The sequence below is a fragment of the Rhinoraja longicauda genome, chromosome 6 (genome assembly GCF_053455715.1).
Source record: "Rhinoraja longicauda isolate Sanriku21f chromosome 6, sRhiLon1.1, whole genome shotgun sequence".
NCBI classification, from domain to species: Eukaryota; Metazoa; Chordata; class Chondrichthyes; order Rajiformes; family Arhynchobatidae; genus Rhinoraja; species Rhinoraja longicauda.
In genome coordinates, this window is record NC_135958.1 from 5954592 (window position 1) to 5975385 (window position 20794).

General features: G+C 43.3%; 1 protein-coding gene across 1 annotated transcript in view; it reads left to right on the forward strand.

Moving 5' to 3' along the window:
* The first annotated feature begins 3416 nt into the window (after positions 1–3416).
* Positions 3417–20794, forward strand: part of aktip (akt interacting protein) — a 38647-nt gene continuing 21269 nt past the window's right edge. Inside the window, exon 1 of the mRNA XM_078400381.1 lies at positions 3417–3529. The gene's annotated coding sequence lies outside the window, so the exon portion shown is untranslated. The remainder of the gene's footprint in view (positions 3530–20794) is intronic.

Genomic DNA, 20794 nt, shown 5'->3' on the forward strand with positions numbered 1-20794 from the left:
CGATCCCATTCGACCTCAAGACATGACCAGATTTAGTGTTTATTGCCTGTTGTAATTGCCATTGAAATGAATAGCTTGCCAAGTCATTTCAAAAGCAATAGACAATAGGTGCAGGAGTAGGCCATTTGGCCCTTCAAGCCAGCACCACCATTCAATGTGATCATGGCTGATCATTCTCAATCAGTACCCCTGCCTTCTCCCCGTCCCTGCCTTCTCCCCATCATCCCTGACTCCGCTATCCTTAAGAGCTCTATCTAACTCTCTCTTGAATGCATTCGGAGAACTGGCCTCCACTGCCTTCTGAGGCAGAGAATTCCACAAATTTACAACTCTGACTGAAAATGTTTCTCCTCACCTCCGTTCTAAATGGCCTACCCCTTATTCTTAAACTGTGGCCCCTGGTTCTGGACTCCCCCAACATTGGGAACATGTTTCCTGCCTCTAACGTGTCCACCACATGCAATCACAGTGTTGGCTCCAGTGTCACCTGTAAATTTAACAGGTAAGATGGCTAATTTAGATGCCTGGATTAGAGGGTATTATCTATAAGAAAAGGTTGGATAAATTTAGATTGTTTTCAATCTGAAATGTCAGAGGTGGAGGGGAGACATGATAAAAGTGTAGACGATTATGAGAGGCATAGATAAGGTCGACTGAGAGAACCTTTTTCCCAGGGCTGAAATGTCAAAGACTAGAGGGCATAGCTTTAAGGCGAGATGAGCGAAGAGATGTGTAGGGCAAGCTTAAAAAAAACATACACAGACAGTGGTGGGTGCTTTGAATGCGCTGCCAGGGGTGGTGGTGGAGGCAGATACAATGGTGGTGTTAGAAGCTCTTAGATAGGCACATGTATATGCAGGGTATAGAAGAATATGGATCACATGCAGGCAAAGGAGATTAAACAATCCAGTAATTTTATGATTAACATTACTAAAACCCATTCATTATAAAAAAAACAATTATCTAGTGTGATTACAAACTCAGATTATAGATTGTTAGTGAAGTAGGTATTGACTAAACCACATTCAAGTGATTGTTAAAGAGGCAGTAAGTACATGTGCAATAGAAGGTAGCCAAGGTGAGGACACAAGAAAATGATATTGTAGATGATTCTCTGGGCATGAGACTAACCAAATAAAAATTAAGGCAGCTGAGTTTACCACACCCAGCAGAATGACAGTGAAGAGGCAATGGACGAAGATGGTGTAGCCAGCTATGCCAAAAGCCTCAGGCAGTTTGGAAAGGGCAGGGGAGGATAGGTTAGATGGCCTTGATAAAGTCATTTCAGCACTGGAGCAGAGCCAAATATTTAATCGGAGGTGTTGAAATAAACACTTAGAAATAAACTGGTTTGCATCTCTTTTTGGTGTACTGAAACATCATTGAGTTTTTCTCCTGAAAAGAGTCTTCAAAACAACATCTGTATGATTCTCGACTGCACCTCATTCAATTCAGTACAGCATCTATCACTTTGTTGTGCAGTAATCAGAGAAGAAATAACCCTTAAAGACACACATCCTAAAACAAGCACATGACACTCACATTATGGCTGTCAAGAAGGGGAAGGGCAGAGAATTCCCATGATTTTTATCACAGGACATGGAAATCTTCACCAGAGTAGCAAAGTCCGGTCAAGGATAGTCTGAGGGACATCAAGAAGGGAGATAGTTCAGCACTGCTCTCTGGTTGTGATAGGATGATTGTTCTGTATGTGAACTTCACAAGTTAGAGGAGTAGAATTAGGCCATTCGGCCCCGTCGATTTCACTCTGACATACAATCATGGTTGACATATGCCTCCTAATCTAATTTTCCTGCCTTCTCCCCATAAACCTTAGACACCCGTACTAATCAAGAATCTGTCGATCTCTGCCTTAAAAATATCTACTGACTTGGCCTCCACAGCCCCCTGTGGTAATGAGTTCCACAGATTAACCACCCTCTGACTAAAGAAGCTCCTCCTCACCTCACCTCCTTTCTAAAAGAGTGCCCTTTAATTCCGAGCCTATGACCTCCGGTCCCAGGCTCTCCTAACCTTTTCACATTCACTCTCTATCTATGTGTAGGAAGGAACTGCAGATGCTGGTTTAAATCGTAGGCAGACGCAAAATGCTGGAGTAACTCAGCGGGAACGGGCAGTATCTCTGAAGAGAGAAAGTCGGCCATTCATTCATTCCTTCTCTCCAGAGATGCTGCTGCCTGTCCCGCTGAGTTACTCCAGCATTTTCGCGTCTGCCTTCACTCTAACAATGCATTTCATTATTTTATTTTACTTCTCTTTTAATGATGATGTTCGGAGTTGTTGTGGTGGTGGAGTTGTTGTTTTTTTACCCCCTCAGGTGGAGCAGCTGCAGGTGTCAGTCGGGCGAGAACAAGGAGGCAGATTATTATATCAATGATGTCAGGTTAGGAAAAAGGGAAGCGCAAGCAGACCTGGGTATCCTTGTACACCCAGTCACTGAAAGTAAACATTCAGGTTCAGCTGGCAGTGAAGAAAGCTAATGGCATGTTGGCCTTCATAACAGGAGGATTTGAGGGTAGGAGTAAAGAGGTCCTTCTGCAGTTGTACAGGGCCCTGGTGAGACCACATCTGGAGTATGGTGTGCAGTTTTGGTCTCCTAATTTGAGGAAGGACATCCTTGCTATTGAGGCAGTGCAGCGTAGGTTCAGGAGATTAATCCCCGGGATGGCGGCGGGACTGTCATATGAGGAAAGATTGGGCTTGTATTCACTGGAATTTAGAAGGATGAGAGGAGATCTTATAGTAACATGTAAAATTATAAAAGGACTGGACAAGCTAGATGCAGGAAAAAAAGTTCCCAATGACTGTTGGGGGAGTCCAGAACCAGGGGTCACGCAGTCTAAGAATAAAGGGGAGGCCATTTAAAACTGAGATGAGGGAAAACTTTTCACCCAGAGAGTTGTGAATCTGTGGAATTCTCTGCCACAGAGGGCAGTGGAGGCCGATTCACTGGATAAATTAAAAAGACAGTTAGATAGAACTCTGTGGAATCAAGGGATGGGGAAAAGGCAGGCACGGGTTACTGATTGCAGACGATCAGCCATGATCACAATGAATGGCGGTGCTGGCTCGAAGGGCCAAATGGCCTCCTCCTGCACCTATTTTCTATCTTTTTATGTTTCTGCGGGCGGGATGGCGGGCGGCAACCGCCGCTTTTGTTGACCGAGAATCAAAGATGGCGTCCGTGACAACCAAGGATAATAGAGCGGAGCTGGTGACAACAGGCGGGTCACGTGGGGGCTGGGCCTGCGCGGCCCCGCCCACGTGACGCCCGGACTGACAGCCCCCGCGGCCTACAGGAGGACGTCGCTGCCTTATAAGGGTACGAGGACGGTGCCGACCAGCCAATCGGAAGGCGTGTTTAGGGGGCGCGCGAGGGCTGGGGCGGGACTTCCTGCGCGGGCGGGACTTCCTACGCGGTGAGGGACGTCGGCCGCGGCTGGGTTTTAATGGACATCAGCGAGCGCTGGAGGAGGCGGGCGAGTCGGCGGTGTGAGGGCCTCTCCGGGTAAGACTGTGGTCGCCGCTCCCTGAGGAGATTTTGGGGGTGGGAGTCGTTGCCGCCTTTGTCCGTGTCCCTTTGCCCCTCTGCCCCTCTGCCCCTGCCCGCCTCAGGCGGCAGTTTACGGCGGCGGTGGCAGTCGGGGCGACGGCCCGCCGTCTGCCTGACTGACAGCCGCGGCGGCCAATCCGCCTGCCCGGCGCCGGTGACGTGTGCGTCCTCTCGGCCAATGGGGCGCGCGGGGGCGGGGCTGCAGGTTGTCTCAGGTGTAGGGGCCCCTGCCATAGGCATAGAGTCATGTCCAGAGAGGGGGGCAGGTGCAGGGGCCCCTGCCATAGAGTCAGGCAGAGTCATGGCCAGAGATGGGGGCAGGTTCAGGTGCAGGGTCGCATGCCATTGAGTCATAGGCAGAGAGTCATGGCCAGAGATGGGGGCAGGTTCAGGTGCAGGGCCGCATGCCATTGAGTCATAGTCATTAGAGTCATTCACAAAATGCTGGAGTAACTCAGCAGGTCAGGCAGCATCTCAGGAGAGAAGGAATGGGTGACGTTTCGAGTTGAGACCCTTCTTCAGACCAGAAACGTCACCCATTCCTTCTCTCCTGAGATGCTGCCTGACCTGCTGAGTTACTTCAGCATTTTGTGAATAAATACCTTCGATTTGTACCAGCATCTGTAGTCATTTTCTTACACTAATCATTAGAGTCATGGTCAGAGATAGAGACTGGATTCTTAGGCACAGAGTTGTGGCCTGAGATGGGGACTGATCTCATAGGCATGGAGTTATGGCCAGGGATGGGAACTGGTGCATGGGCCACATGTCAATTAGTCACAGCCAGAGATGGGGACGGGGACAGGTCCATGGGCCACAAGTCATAGAGTCATAACCAGACGTGGGGACAAATGCATGGGTTGCATCTCTCAGGCATATTGGCATGGAGTAATATAGACAAGATAGACAAAATGCTGGAGTAACTCAGCATCTCTGGGTCAGGCAGCATCTCTGGAGAGAAGGAATCTGATGTTTTGGGATGATATCAGATTGAGAGTTAAGAGAGATATGAAAAGGTACATAGAATAAATAAATGAACAGTTTGCAAAAGGACTAAGTAAGCAGTGATGAAGGTAGAGACCACAATGGTCCATTATTGCCAGTGGAGAAGGTGATAATGAATGATAGAAACAGTGAAACTCAGCAGGATGAAAATGAAATTAGTCTGATGACAGGTGGGGGAGGGACTATATGACCCTTGATACCAGTCTTAAGAAGGATTTTGACCTGAAATGTCATCCATTCCTTCTCTCCAGAGATACTGCCTGACCCGCTGAGTTACTCCAGCATTTTGTGTCATACAGTGTGGATACTGGTCCATCGGCCCAACTTACCCACACTGACCAACATGCCCTGTCTACACTAGTTCCACCTACCTGTGTATGGTTGATATACCTTTAAAAAAAATGGTGGCGCTGCCTGAGTAGCTGCGGCTCACCTGCAGTCTGTTTGTCTTTTGTGTTTTTTGTTGTTTTTTGTCAATTGTCGTGTTTAGATGTGATGTAGTGTTTTTTTGTGGTTGTGTACTATGTGTGGGGGGAAACTGTAAAATTGTCTCTTACGAATGGTGATGCGACCTTTTTTCTGCGTCGTGTCTCCGTTCCCGCTCCGGCCTACCATTGGCCAAACACCTGGAGCTGGCGGCCTCCAGCTGGGACCACCTGGGCTCTGGTTCACAGAGCCCGTGGACTGTACTCGCCATCTGCGGAGCTGGCTGCCTTCGGAGGCTGTGATGGCGCTGCGAGAGCAGCTGTGACTTGCCTTCAGAGGCTCTGAAGGCTTCTTCGGCCGCGGGCCGTGTGGATATCGGAAGTCCGCAGGCCCCTGGGTGGGGGCCGACATTGGGGGCTGCGGCAGCGTCTTCTGAATCGCGGGGCTTGGGTCGGCCCACTGCGGACCTTTCACCGTCCGGCGCGACCTGAAATAGGCTGTGGGATTTTTCTCTGCCCTGTGGGGGCTTCAATGTCGGGAGCCATGACCGCCCCGACATGCAGCGGCAGCATCTTCGCCCGCCCCGTCTTCTGAATCGCGGGGCTTGGGTCGGCCCGCTGTGGACCTTTCACCGTCCGGTGTGGCCTGGAACGTGGCAACTTCAACAGCCTGACTGCGGGAGAAGGCGGCAGGGGAAGAGAAAAGACATTCTGGCCTTCCGTCACAGTGAGGAGATGACTGGAGGAGACTCGCTGTGATGGATGTTTCTTTTTTTTGTTTTGTGTTGGTTTGTGATTGTGTGTGTTATTGCTTGTTTTTCTTGCTCTTATTGTTGGACTGCGGGTAATGGAATTTCGTCCAAAAGAGAATTTTTGGATCACAATAAAGACGATTCTGATTCTGAAATCTGTCCTATCTGTGCACCTGTCTAAATGTTTCTTAAATGTTGTGATCCAACCTGCCTCAACTATATCCTCATTCTAGACACTCACCACCCTTTACGTAAACAAAAAGTTATACCTCGGGTTCATATTAGACCAAGATATCAGGAGTTATGGGACGGGGTTGAGGGGGAAAGATAGATCACCCATGATTGAATGGCGGAGTAGACTTGATGGGCTGAATGGCCTACTTTTGCTCCTGGAGCTTATGAAGTTATAAATCTAACCCCCCCCCCACCTTAAAGCTATGTCTCTGGTTCTCGATTTTTCCCTCCTTTGGGCAAGAGACTGTGCGTTTACCTGATCTATTCCTCTCACGATTTTACACACCTTTAAGATCACCCATCTCGGACCCTTCCCTGGCTTCCTCAACCAGCAGCCTGTCTTGCGTCTGTCCATGCTGATTGTCTGTGCCTTTTATCTTTCGCTTAGGCAGCTTACACCCCAGTGGTATGAACATTGACTTCTCTAACGTTTGATAGCTCCTCTGTCCCTCTCTTCCCTTCCCCCTTCCCAGTTCTCCCACTGTCTTCCTGTCTCCAACTACATCCTTTCTTTGTCCTGCCCTCCTTGACATCAGTCTGAAGAAGGGTCTTGACCTGCAACGTCACCCATTCCTTCTCTCCAGAGATGCTGCCTGACCCGCTGAGTTACTCCAGCATTTTACTCTGTTTTACTCTGAGTTACTCCAGCATCCTACTTATATTACTCTGCATTTGCCTGGTACTTACTTGTGGCTTGGGAACGACCATAAAGGTTAGAAGTGAGTACCCTCCATGCATTAACTATCCTACACTTGTCAGGAGCTTTGATCAAATAAATGTTAATACTAAGGATCAGGAGGAAGTGAAAGAAGTCGAGCTCCTGGCATCGGTTTCTTGAATATTTATGGTCTCACTCACAATTGGCATTTTCAGGAAAATTTAATAAACGATATCCGTGGTCTTAAGTCATTGGAACTGAACCTATGTCAGTCTTATTCTATCTTCCTGTGTGAAAGCTTTTGGATGAGATGTCCAGAGTCACCCTTCCCAAAATGCAGCACCTTGCACTTGTCCAAGTTAAATTCCATTTAACTTGGGGTTGGGAGATTGAAACTGCTCTTCTGACCTTTTTGTTTCTGAACAACTTGGGTAATAGCAAGTAATTTAGTTAATCTATATGTTGCACATGTAGTTTCAAATAAATAATGCAACACGGATTAGTGATGCGTACCTCATTGTGTATGTTTCCCTTTAGTGATTCCAGGAAGTAAATAAGATATTAATTAAAGTGATGAGTAGTTTGCAGTGATTTTCAGTGTGATTGCCCTTCTATCTGGTAGTTATTTTCACAGTTGCTAACATGCATCAATATAGTATAAAGTTTAATTGTATAATAATGACTTGGATGAGAATTTAGATGGCATGATAAACAAGCTACAGCTGACATCAAAATTGTTGGTGTAGTTACAACCAAGGTTATAGGATATAGATCAACTGGGGGAAAGCGAGCAAAAAATGGCAAATGGAATTTAACTTGGACAAGTGTAAAGGGTTGCATTTTGGAAAGTTAACCAGGCAGGTATACGCAGTGAATGGCAGGACCCTGGGTAGTGTTATTAAATTGACACACATTGGTGTACATCTACACAGTTGAAAGTGGTGACATACCAAGATAGGGTATTTATTCACAAAATGCTAGAGTAACTCAGCAGGTCAGGCAGAATCTCAGGAGAGAAGGAATGGGTGATGTTTCGGGTCGAGACCCTTCTTCAGTCTGAAGAAGGGTCTCGACCCGAAACGTCACCCATTCCTTCTCTCCTGAGATGCTGCCTGACCTGCTGAGTTACTCCAGCATTTTGTGAATAAATACCTTCGATTTGTACCAGCATCTGCAGTTATTTTCTTACACTGCCAAGTGGTCGGGAAAGTACAATGTGCATGCCTATATAGGGATTGTGTGCATGTCGAGATAGGTTGAGACATTGAGCGTAAAAGTTGGCACATGATACAATTACACCAAATGTTGGATCGGCCGCACTTGAATTACTGTGTGCAGTTCTTTTCACTGTGCTATAAGTAGATGTGATTTAAGATGGAGAATGTACAGAAAATGTTCACAAGGCTGTTGCCTGGAATTGGAGGGCTTTGTTTATAAGGACAGATAAGGCTTGGTCTTTCTTCTTGCTGTGAAAGAGGCCGAGTGGACATAGAGTCATAGGGTTATACAGTACGGAGACAGGATTTTTATCTAACTCGTTCATATTAATTGCTTACTGAGCTCATTCCACTTGCCAGCGCCGGGTCCATATGTCTCTAAACCCCTCTAATCCATGTTCCTGTCCAAGTCCATTTTAAATGTCACTAGACCACCCGTGGTCCCGTTGGGTCCAAACCTCTCCTGCATTGGTCTAGCACCCTCCTCTCCCCCACTCCCCCGCACGCTGGGACGGGCCCGGCAACCCTCCCCAACTGCACATGCACGGATACCCGTGGACTCGTTGATCCGTCAGTCTGAAGAAGGGTCTCGACCCGAAACGTCACCCATTCCATTTCTCCAGAGATGCTGCCTGACCCGCTGAGTTACTCCAGCATTTTGTGATACCTTCGAGGGGTAATTATTAGTCAAGATGCTGGGAAAATTCTCCACCTCAATAGTACCAGTATTCTTACTGTCAACTAGGTTTCACCTCGGGGATAATATAGTGAATATGGAACACTTTATTCTGGCCTTCCTTTTGCATCAACTTCTGATTCTGAATTGTAACATTTCCAGATTACACAAATCCCATGAATGTTAGCCATGTGAAAAAAATGAATAAAAACACTTTCCTTCTTATCTTCTACGTTGCAAACTGATTTCAGTCAACTGAGCACAAAGATATAAAGATGCTGTTTTACTTAGTTTTGATTTATTTGTCCATCTTGTGTTACAGTACACCGATGTTATCTTTTAGAGTCATAGAGTCCTACAGCACAGAAAGAGGCCCTTCGGCCCATCATGTCCGTGCCGCCCGTTACCAAACACAGTCTAATTTTAATCCCATTTTCCCGCATTTGGACCGTAGCCCTGAATGTTGTAACATTTCAAGTGCCCATCCAAATGCCTCTTAAACGTTGTGAGTGTTCCTGCCTCCACCACCACCCCAGGCAGTGAGTTCCAGACTCCAACCACCCTCTGGGTGAAAAAGTTCCTTCTCACATCCCCTCGAAACCTCCCTCCCCTTACCCTGTATCTATGTCCCCTCGTTGTTGAAGTGTGAGCCAACTTTAGCTAGGAATTTAAGGAATTTTTGGCTTTGTTATAGTTCAGGGTCTGAGCCAGTTTGACAGGTAATCAAGATTGAATTGGTAAAATAGCTTCATTATCTGAATGGAATCTACTGGAAAATTGAGTCCTACCACTCTGTCTGCCTATATCTGCTCTTGCCTGTGTTAGACGTGGAGAGTCTACGTTTTGGGCCTCCTCTAGTCTAGAATGCAATGGGATAACATGGGTAAGGAGAAGACCTTGGGCAGCTTGGCGAGGAGGTAAAGTTCATGATGTGGCTTTGTAACCTGCTTTATTTGCTAAATGTTGTTTGCATTTTGTGAATGGTTAATTGAAGCTAGCACATAAATTTAAAAACACAAACTTGAAAGATATGAAAGTATTAAACTTTGATTTTAGAGATACTAGGAACTACAGATGGGCTGGAATTTAGAAGGATGAGAGGGGATCTTATGGAAACATAAAATTATTAAGGGATTGGACTGGCTAGATGCAGGAAAAATGTTCCCCATGTTGGGGGAGTCCAGAACCAGGGGTCACGGTTTAAGAATAAGGGGTAGGCCATTTAGAAAAGGAAAATCTTTTTCAGCCAACGAGTTGTGAATCTGTGGAATTCTCTGCCACGGAAGGCAGTGGAGGCCAATTCACTGGATGCATTTGAAAGAGAGTTAGATACAGCTCTTGGGGCTAGCAGAATCGAGGGGTATGTGGAGGCACGGGTTACTGATTGTGGATGATCAGCCATGATCACAATGAATGGCGGTGCCGGCTCGAAGGGCCGAATGGCGGCATCCTGCACCTATTTTCTGTGTTTCTATGTTTCTATCTCTTGGAATGGAAAATATGCCACATGACGAGAGCAACTACACAATGGGAGTTGTTACTGAGTAGGATTGTTACTACTTGCTACTAAGTGGAAGATTCAAATTTTGCTGATGATTAATTTGCTCTTGGTGACGAATCCAAGCATGACATGATTCCATAGATTTTTAACGCATGCACTTAAAATCCAATTTGCATTTTAAGCATGGAAGTGTAAATGCTCATTGACATGAAAGTGGCAGGAGACTTGTTTTCACCTAGGTCACAGCTAACAATGGCCTGTTTCCTGGATCATTGTTACTTTTTTGCATATCTTTCATTCATCTGTTTTTTATCTCTCCACATTGTCTATATCTCTTCTTTCCCTTTCGCCTGACTCTGTCTGAAGAAGGGTCTCAACCCGAAATGTCACCTATTCCTTTTCTCCAGGGATGCTGCCTGACCCACTGAGCCCAGCTTTTTGTGCCTATCTTTGGTTTAAACCAGCATCTGCAGTTCCTCCTTGCACATAATTAATTTGTTTTGTGCAAAATCAGATTTCAAAAGGAAAGCTTTAATTTTACAAGTTTCAGAAGATCACACATTACTAATGGAGCAGTGTTGTAATTGTTGTGCAAGTGTGATTTTTGTAATGATATTGAGTTGTGTATTAATCGCTTTATTTGGTGTTCACAAATGAGAAGCTCCTTTAGCTTAATTATTTTAAAAGGCACCAAAAATCACTACGTAAATGTATAATTGCATTGTTTCTTCCGTTTACTTGAACTTTGCAAAACATCATTTCCAGTGACGTTTTGAAATTAACATGAACTTAAAACATAGAAACATAGAAAATAGGTGCAGGAGTAGGCCATTCGACCCTTCGAGCCTGCACCGCCATTCAATATGATCATGGCTGATCATTCAGCTCAGTAGCCTGTACCTGCCTTCTCTCCATACCCCCTGATCCCTTTAGCAAAAAGCGCCACATCTAACTCCCTCTTAAATATAGCCAATGAACTGGCCTCAACTACCTTCTGTGGCAGAGAATTCCACAGACTCACCACTCTCTGTGTGAAGAAATGTTTTCTCATCTCGGTCCTAAAAGACTTCCTCCTTATCCTTAAGCTGTGACCCCTGGTTCTGGACTCCCCCAACATCGGGAACAATCTTCCCGCATCTAGCCTCTCCAACCCCTTAAGAATTTTATATGTTTTTAACATTTGTGTAGAATAATATTATTAAAACGGGAAGCAGAGTATATAGTGTTGCAATTAATTGCTACAGACATGTTGATAACCAAGTCGAGATAGAATACTGGGAACTTTGCATCTGGTTAGAAATAGTTTGGATTGTTATGTCACTTTTGATTTCATACAATCTAAAACTGATTCAGACACAATGCTGCAGGACTGCAATGAAAGTTGCATTGCTCACATGCCATTATACTAATATCTTCTACAGGTTGGTCTTTAGTGGCTTTGGGATGTCGGTTAAGTTGGCCTATTGGAACGTAGAGTTTAAAAGAGTACGAGTGTTTCCTCTTCACATCTGCAATCGTTCACCCAGCCTAACTTCTGTGTAGGAAAGAACTGCAGATGCTGGTTTAAACCAAAAATGCAAAGATAGATCAGTCTGAAGAAGGGTCTCGATCCAAAACATCGCCTTTTCCTTCTGTCCAGAGGTGTTGTCTGTCTCACTGAGTTACTCCAGCGCTTTGTGTCCAACTTCCATGTGACTGCTTCTTTTCTTTTCATTTAACTCTTGAACTGCAGAGAATTTGCACTTTTATGTTGGATTAGCAATCTGCAGTTAAAATGTTAACTAACTTTCTCTTCAGTTTAAAGTCTGAAATCTTGCAAATCCTAACAATGCCAATTCATTTCTTGAATGCATGTGCCACAGGATTTGGGAACAACTTCTTCCCCACTGTTATCACAGCACTGAACGGTCCTCCTGTATGCTAGGGTGCAGTCCTAACCTTCCAAGCCACCATATATATTGTGGACATTTTCTCTGAAACTGTTATGCTATCGGGCTGTAAAACCACATTTTACACTCTTTCCCCCCCCCCCCCCCCCTTTTAAAGCTGCTGCATTAGTAATGTGTGATCTTTTTGATTGTGTTAATGTATAGTATGATCTGATTTAATTGGATAGGTGGGTGAGAAAAAGCAGATTTGTCAGGCTCCCTGAAATTAGCAGTTTTCTTTAGTGGTTTCTTGATAAAAAAATGTACATTGTTAGTTGATGGGTATGCATATTTTGTTGAGTTTGATCATGCAGATATCACTTTACTTTAAATCTCTACCCTCAAATCCAGTGCATTAATTGCATTAAAGATAGACACAAAATGGTGGAGTAACTCGGTGGGACAGGTAGCATCTTTGGGGAGAAGGAATGGGTGAGGTTTTGGGTCGAGACACTTATTCAGACCATTACCCAATATTTGCAGTTCCTTCCTATTTATTAATTCCATTAATGTAGAAAGATTTCTTTACTAGTGCTTTTCGTTATTAACTGCATTGGGCCTCCTTTAACTATATTTCGTTACAAGAAGCTAAATAATCTGTCTTCCCACTCAAAATTCGGTATCATATCACAAGAGAAATTAATTTAGAAACTATCTCTTAATGATATGAAGGTGTTTTGCTTTTCCATGATCTTCAGAGATTGGGATGTGCCTTTATTCTTTCTTGGATCTGACAAAGTCATTATTTAATGTGTTAAACTATTATATTTTACTTGTCTTGATACATTGGATATTACAAGATCCTCGGAGTATAATTTGTGAACCCACGGTAATTGAACATTATCCAGTCATATAAATAATTTAAAATCTCTGAATATTGTAACGTTGAAGCGAGAGATCAAATTTCAGGTATTGGCCCTTCAGGTGAGTTCTCTTTTTTAGCTGGGTGTGTCCAGAATGAGTTGCTGATAGCTTAGGTTTGAGCCTGTATTTTGTGTGACTGTGATGTTCATGCATGCAGCAGCTTTCTGAGTCATATATTAGAAATACCAATTTTTTTGGTGTGATGGTTGTATGTTTTTTTTTTCAAACGATGCTTGCAGTCCTATAAGTTGAATGTATCAAATGCACATTGGTATTTAAAAGGGTTCTTGTTTCTGTTCACTTCTTCTTCTTTTTGCATTTGAGGCAGCAGAAGTTATGAAGCTGCTTCTGCATCTGCTGTCTCTGTTTGTTGTCGTTCGCCTGACTGAGGTCAGTTGACAGGGCTCACCACGGGGAGGTCGACAACGTGAGCCCTGAATAATTGCCACACATGCAATTTTAACTAACTTGATTCCTGAATGAAAAGACGAAAGCGCTGGATTTACCCAGCCGGTCAGGCAGTTTCTCCAGAGAATGTTGATAAGATCGGGGCCCTTCTTCAGATGCGCCAGCATTTCCCTTTTATTGTAAACCAGCACCTGCAGTTCCTTGTATCTTGTTTCCCGAATGATTGTTTAGAATTCCCGAATGGTTAGTGCTTGAAGTTGTTTGTGACCAGAGCTAAAAGTTCTAGCTTTATTCTTTAGAGGCAATTCAGTCACTCCTGTGCAGAAATAATTATGGTATGTAATTATGGCTAGGAGATTAAATTATACTATAAAAAGACATGCAGTACTGGAGTAACTCAGTGGCTCAGGCAACATATCTGGGGGACATGGATAGATGACATTAAATGCTCGCATTTATTTCAAGAGAGCTAGAATACAAAAACGGATGTAATGCTGAGGTTCTATAAGGCACTGGTCAGGCCGCATTTGGAGTATTGTGAGCAATTTTGGCCATCTATCTGAGGAAGGATGTGCTGGCTTTGTAGAGTGTCCGGAGGAGGTTTACAAGAATGATCCCAGGAATGAGTGGGTTAACGTATGATGAGTGTTTGATGGCACTGGAGTTTAGAAGGATGAGGGGGGGGACCTCATTGAATGTGAATAGTGAAAGGCTTGGATAGAGAGGATGTTTCCTCTCATGGAGAGTCTAGGACCAGAGGTGATAGCCTCAGAATTAAAGGAAGTTCCTTTTAGGAAGGAGATGAGGAGGAATTTATTTAGTCAGTGTGGTGAATCTGGGGAATTCAGAAGGGTCTAGAGGCTAAGACAATGGATATTTTTACGGCAGCGATAAATAAATTCTTGATTGATACGGATGTCAGGGGTTATGGAGAGAAGGCAAGAGAATGGGGTTGGGAGGGAGAAATGGATCAGCCATGGTTGAATGGCGGAGTAGACTTGATGGGCCAAATGGCCTAATTCTCCTCCTATCACATGACCTTAAGGCAACTAATGACATTTCGGGTTGGGATCTCTTCAGTGTGAAAGGTCCTGATCTGAAATGTCGCCTATCCATGTTCCCCAGATATGTTCCTGACCTGAGTTTCGCCAACACTTTTGTCTTTTCCTTTTGTAAACCAGCATCTGCAATTCCTTGTTTCGATTCTTAAATGATGCTATGTTTCCTAAATCAAACAGAAAATACTGGACAACGATGTTTCATTGTACATTTGCAGTTTGAAAAAAGCGAATTGACCCAGAAACATTAATTCTGTTCTATTTACTCAGTCGCTACTTGACCTGCTGAGTATCTTCGGCTTTTTTCGGTTTCTTATTTCAGATTTCCGCACCTACAATTTATTTTTAAATGTACTGCTTGTCAGGGTAAATGCCTGTCTTGCTTTCAGAATGTATTGAGACAAAGCAAATGAATCCCTAGAGGTAAGGATTTATTTACAAGATAGAATAGTTGAGTCTTGCTGCAAATCTATTCATGAAATTGCGTGTGTTAGTCACTCCAATTTTTGCTACCCAATACGATCAGAACACCAACATATCAGTATTTTGCATGCGTTGGGACATCAAAGCTAGATTGTTCATGGATTTTTTCTTAACAGTTTATAATTCTGCAATGGTTTTATAACTGCAGGATGCTGTTCAGCTGTCAAGTATGCAGCAGTCTATCTGGTCTTGCCCTCCACAGCACTGCTGATTCTTTCCGTTCACATGTCTTGTTCCCTGATGAATGCTGCAATTGAATCTGTCCCAACTGCTACTCTTAAAGCAATATATTCCAGACTCTAAATACTTGCCATGTTCACTGAAAATAATTTTATTTCCTTGTGACTCTGGTCCTGCAGCACATCAAAGCCAGCCTCCCACCCACCTTCGACCCATACCAGTTTGCCTACAGAGCAAATAGGTCTACAGGGGATGCCATCGACACTGCTCTTCACACTGCACTGACCCACCTTGAACACCAGGGGAGCTATGTGAGGATGCTCTTTCTCGACTTCAGCTCTGCCTTTAACACGGTCATCCCGAGCAGACTGGTCACCAAACTTTCCGACCTTGGATTTTCCCTAACCATCTGCAAATGGATCAAGGACTTCCTGACCAACCGCCCCCAGACAGTCAAAATAGGCCCTCACCTCTCCTCCACCATTACACTGAGCACCGGCTCACCACAGGGCTGTGTGTTGAGCCCCATCCTTTACTCCCTCTACACTCACGACTGCGCCCCCACCCATCCCACCAACACCATCATCAAGTTCGCGGATGACACGACTGTGGTTGGACTTATCTCAGAAGGAGATGAGACAGCCTATAGGGATGAAATCCAAAGGCTGGCAGCATGGTGTTCAGTGAACAATCTGGTCCTGAACTCCTCCAAAACAAAGGAACTTATAATTGACTTTAGAAAAACCAGTGGAGATTACGACCCACTCTACATCAATGGGGTCTGCGTGGAAAGGGTACCAGCTTTCAGGTTCCTGGGTACGCACATCGCAGAGGATCTCACCTGGTCTACCAACACCATCACCACAGTAAAGAAGGCACAGCAGAGACTCCACTTCCTGAGGATCCTCAGGAAAACCAACCTGCAGGAGAAGCTCATGTTGTCCTTCTATCGCTGCTCCATCGAGAGTGTGCTGGCATACTGTATAACCACATGGTATGCCAGCTGCTCAGAAAAGGACAGGAAGGCCCTTCAGAGGGTCATTACGACGGCCCAGAAAATCATCGGCTGCTCACTGCCCTCCCTGGAGCACCTGTTCAGCCTGCGCTGCCTCAGTAGAGCAGGCAAAATAATAAAAGATCCATCCCACCCCGGCCACCGTCTGTTTGTTCATCTGCCCTCTGGTCGACGTTTCAGGTCAATCAAATCCCGAACAAACAGACTTAAGAACAGTTTTTACCCCAGGGCCATACGAGAACTGAACACTACCTGTGCACTAGGCAACACCGTTAAAAAATCTTGTACTTAATTTAATTGTATTTATGTATTTATTTGTTTTTGCATTTATTGCATATATGTTTGTACGCACCGTCAGGATTGGCTGTTTTTTAATTTCGTTGTACTCGTTGCAATGACAATAAATGAATATTATTATTATTATTATTATTATTATTATTATTATTATTTATCGATATCCTATAGTTCTTGACCACTGGACTAATCATCTATACTCTTACTGATTTGTAAATATCCTTCTCACTTGCCATCCAAACTTCCTTTGTTCTGAACAACCTTGGTTTCTCCAAATTTCCCAAGTGAATGAAATCCCTCATTTGCAGTATTATTTTACAAAATCTCTTTTGTACCATTTTTAAAAGTTTTTGTGTCTTTCCCAAAATTTGATGCCCAGAACTGGATACAATACTGTAGTTGTGACTGAACAAGATCAAGCATTTTTTTTGTATTTAAAGGCTCATTGTGTCTTTCTTGCTTTTGTAATTTGTGCTTCAATTCATGAAGTCCAAGATTCCATATAATGTTTTAACCACTTATCTCGATGTATTTACTACTATCCTCAAACTTCTCGTATATAACAGGATAAGTATTGGTGAACGTTCGTGTATTAACTAGTAAAATCAGCATTAATCTTGTATAGTCAAACATAATCCAAGGCAGGCACAATTAATATTGTGACAAAGACAGAAAGAATGAGCCTTCTTTCTGATTTTTATCTTTGTGACTTTTTTTTGACTTGTGGGGTTTTGCTTAAATCCAGAATCCGCACTTTGGTTGAACAAGCCCAACTGTTTTCTTGGCCTTAAGGTCTTGACAATTGTACATTCCCTGTTAATGTGCAGAGGTGTCCTACTGTCCTACACCTTGAGAAATTGCCTAATTGATAATTCAGCATTAGACTTGAATATTCTTGCAGCGCTTGCTTCTTGAGAATTTCCTTACCTACACTGATGGTTGCATAAACAAAAAGATACGATGGTACTCCTATATATTCAATACCATTCCATTACATAAAATTTGAAATCAAAATTGATTGAAACTGAAAGCCCCCTGGCAGAAAAGAGCTGTTTGAGCAAATCATTGCAAGTGCATGTATCTTGACTGATCACAGTGCATTCAGCAGTAGTGCGTGAACCCACATGTTTCACTCTAATCCACTGCAAAAAATGATCAATCAATCGCAGGAAATTGTCAGTTCCTTTCTCGTGCACTCGTAGGCCATGATTACGATTTCAGATTTTTTTTTTGGTGGCTTTATTTTTCTACAACTTTAGAAAGCAAATGCAATATTTACTAATGATTTGAAATCACTGTCCACACGAGGTCAAGATAGGAATTGCTCTTATTTCCATTTTGTACATGCTTGGCCAAAATCTTTCCCCTCCTAGTTGTAGGGTTTATCCCTCTATATAACTGCATTTATTTTTTATTCTACTTAATATTTTGTGACAACAGAAACCATTTCAGCTTACCAAGTCTAGTATGCTTCATAGTGCAATCCCATTCATTTCTACTAATTTTTGATGAAACCTATTATCCCCATGTCCTCATCGACTCTTCCATTCCAACCCCACAAAACAAAATGGTTAAAAAGAGTAGAAGTAGGTGAAGGTGAGTTCACCACACTAAGTCAGAGACTCCCCGTGGGCATACTGGAACATGTTCAAGAACTGTAATCATAATACAGAACCAGATCAGTCTGAAGAAGGGTCTCGACCCGAAACGTCACCCATTCCTTCTCTCCCGAAATGCTGCCTGACCTGCTGAGTTACTCCAGCATTTTGTGAATAAATACCTTCGATTTGTACCAGCATCTGCAGTTATTTTCTTATAATACAGAACCAGTTCCATTCTCTTGGATACAATACTACAAGGATAACACTGAATAGCTAACGAGCACACAATGCTAAATGAAGAATAAAATGGAAAGGTCAAATTTAGAACAAATTCTGGTCACAGGTCGTGATGCAAAGAAGAAAACCTGACTTTCCAGTAAGAGATGTGGAAAGGGCGAAAAGAAAACCGGCAAAGAATAGCAAAGTCAATGCACATTTTGTTTCCTATAATCAGCAAGTAGGGTGGTCTGTAGATTCCTTGGACAGTAAATGGAAAAGTAATGGTGGACATGTTGTGTATTTCAATATTTGGAGTTGGTCATAGGGAGAATCCCATGATTGCTAATTTGAATCAGAAATATGGACATGCCAAAATTGATTGAGCAATGCAACAGTAATGAAGTAAATAATTGGGTTTCTTGGACCCAATTGATGAAATCGTGCAGTTTTAAAGATTGCAGAGCCCGAACTATGTAATCTTGCAAAGTTCTCTATATTCGGGAATTTTCTTTCTACGTTGGCAAGTTGTCAATACAGTTTTGTTTGAGAAGGGCGAGGGAATGAATCCAGGAAATAATGAAGCAAAGCCTAATCTCTATTGTGAGGAAATTATTAATGCCTATAATTACCTGAACACTTGGTCGAAGAGAGCCAACGTGGAATTGTAAAGAAGATAGACACAAAATGCTGGAGTAACTCAGCGGGACAGGCAGCATATCTGGATAGAAGGAATGGGTGATGTATCGGGTCGAGACCCTTCTACAGACTTCCTCAGACAAAGTATAGTTTGTACCAGAAGATTTTTGAAAAGTAGTGGACAGCAGACCAGCAATGAAGACCAGCAAGTCTATTAATTAGATTTTTAAACAACTTGGATGATAGTACAAAAAGCAATGTGTCCAAATTTATTAATGTATGAAGATGGGTGATTAATAAATAAGTTGAAGCACTAAGTTCTGAAGATATCAAACTGCTTGGACAGTGTTAAGATGTATGGCAAGATAACAATGGGGAACTGATGGCACCAGTTGAATAGTACTTTAGGAGACTGTAGGCTGAATGGTCTACAGTCTCCTAAAGTACTGTAGGAGACTGCAGTACCTTTGTGCCTTTGTTGTACTTTTTTGTTGACTCTGAACGTTTTCTTTAAAAGTAGTACACTATTTAGATTTCTTAACAAGCTGCCTTCTCATGTTCAGTGTGCATACATTGTTGACCACACTGCAATTGAGAAATTTGCAAAGTATTCTTGGGCGGATGTTAGTTAATTAATATTGCAGATGCTGGTTTAAACCGAAGATAGACACAAAAGGTACTCAGCGGGATGGGCAGCATCTCTGGAGAGAAGGAATAGGTGACCTTTTTTGGTCGAGACGCTTCTTCAGACAATTAATATTAATGATATAGTTCTGTTTTAAAAAATATATGTTCCAGTCAATCGTAGTTTTAATCGTATTGGTAAAACAGTAGAAGAAAAATGGCCAGTGAGAAATACTTTGGCTTTATAATCTGAAGAGTTTTAAAAAACTTAATTGTTTCCTTTCTTTCTTCATAAACTATTTCAGTTCAATGACCCATGGGCATCTGCATTCCACTTACCCCACCCTTTTCCTTTGCGTCTTAGCAACATCTGCGCTTTGATCAAATAATTTGGTTCTGCTAACTGTTAAGCCTTCAATAAGAGTAGTTCTGTTTTTTGATTAAAGTACTGAACTTGGATAGGAATGCGTTCAAGTAGTTAGTCCCAGGTCTGTTTTTTTGACTGCTCATTGCTCTCCATTAGATGTAGACTTTAAACTTCAGAGATATAGGGCAAAAACAGGCCCTTTGGCCACTGATTCAACACTGACCAGTGATCACCCCGTACACTAGCACTATCCTACACACGAGGGACAATTTACAATTTTACTTACCGAAGCCAATTAATCTGCAAACCTGTACATCTTTGGAATGTGGAAGGAAACCGGAGCACCAGGAGGAAACCCACACCAGCGCAGGGAGAACATACAAACTCCATACAGACAGCAACTATAGTCAGGATCAAACCCAGCTGTCAGGTGCTGTAAGGCAGTAACTACTGCTGCGTCACTTTAGATGTTGATGTCTGCATTGGATTGTGGTGTGAAGGAAGCACGTCAGCACCATTTCTATGTGGAGCTGCAGAACTTGCGTGAAAAATGTTTTCCAGAAACCACATGCACGGGTAACTTCTATCCACCTGCTGCTGTCCTGAACCTCTGGCAAGCTCTTGGAGCTGATGCACTAACACCTTGCTGTGGAAAGTGTACAGCATTATTATCAAATTACTGGGAGTTTTGGCCAAAGGAAACCCAAAAGAGCAGCTTTTAGCGTTCTTGGGAACTGGCCTTTTTGGATGGTGTTCCTCAAAAGAAGAAGGAATTAAGTGTTGGACTAAATCATTAAAAAAAAAATTATGTTGAGGGATTGGTACATATAATGGATTGTCTTTCTGTTGGCTTTCAGATATACTAAAACTCTCGTTTGTTTGTTCCTGAACTACAGCCAAAACAGTACACAATAGCGCAACAATTTTAGGCCCACCTTACTCACCGTTATCCCTTTGGTGCTAATGGAAGAGGCTTCATTGAAATCGGTGTTATATTTTTATAGCTATTCACATTTTAATGTGTAAATCTATCTCCTAGGGAGGGGGGGGATGGGGAGGGGGCGAGGGGGGAGTG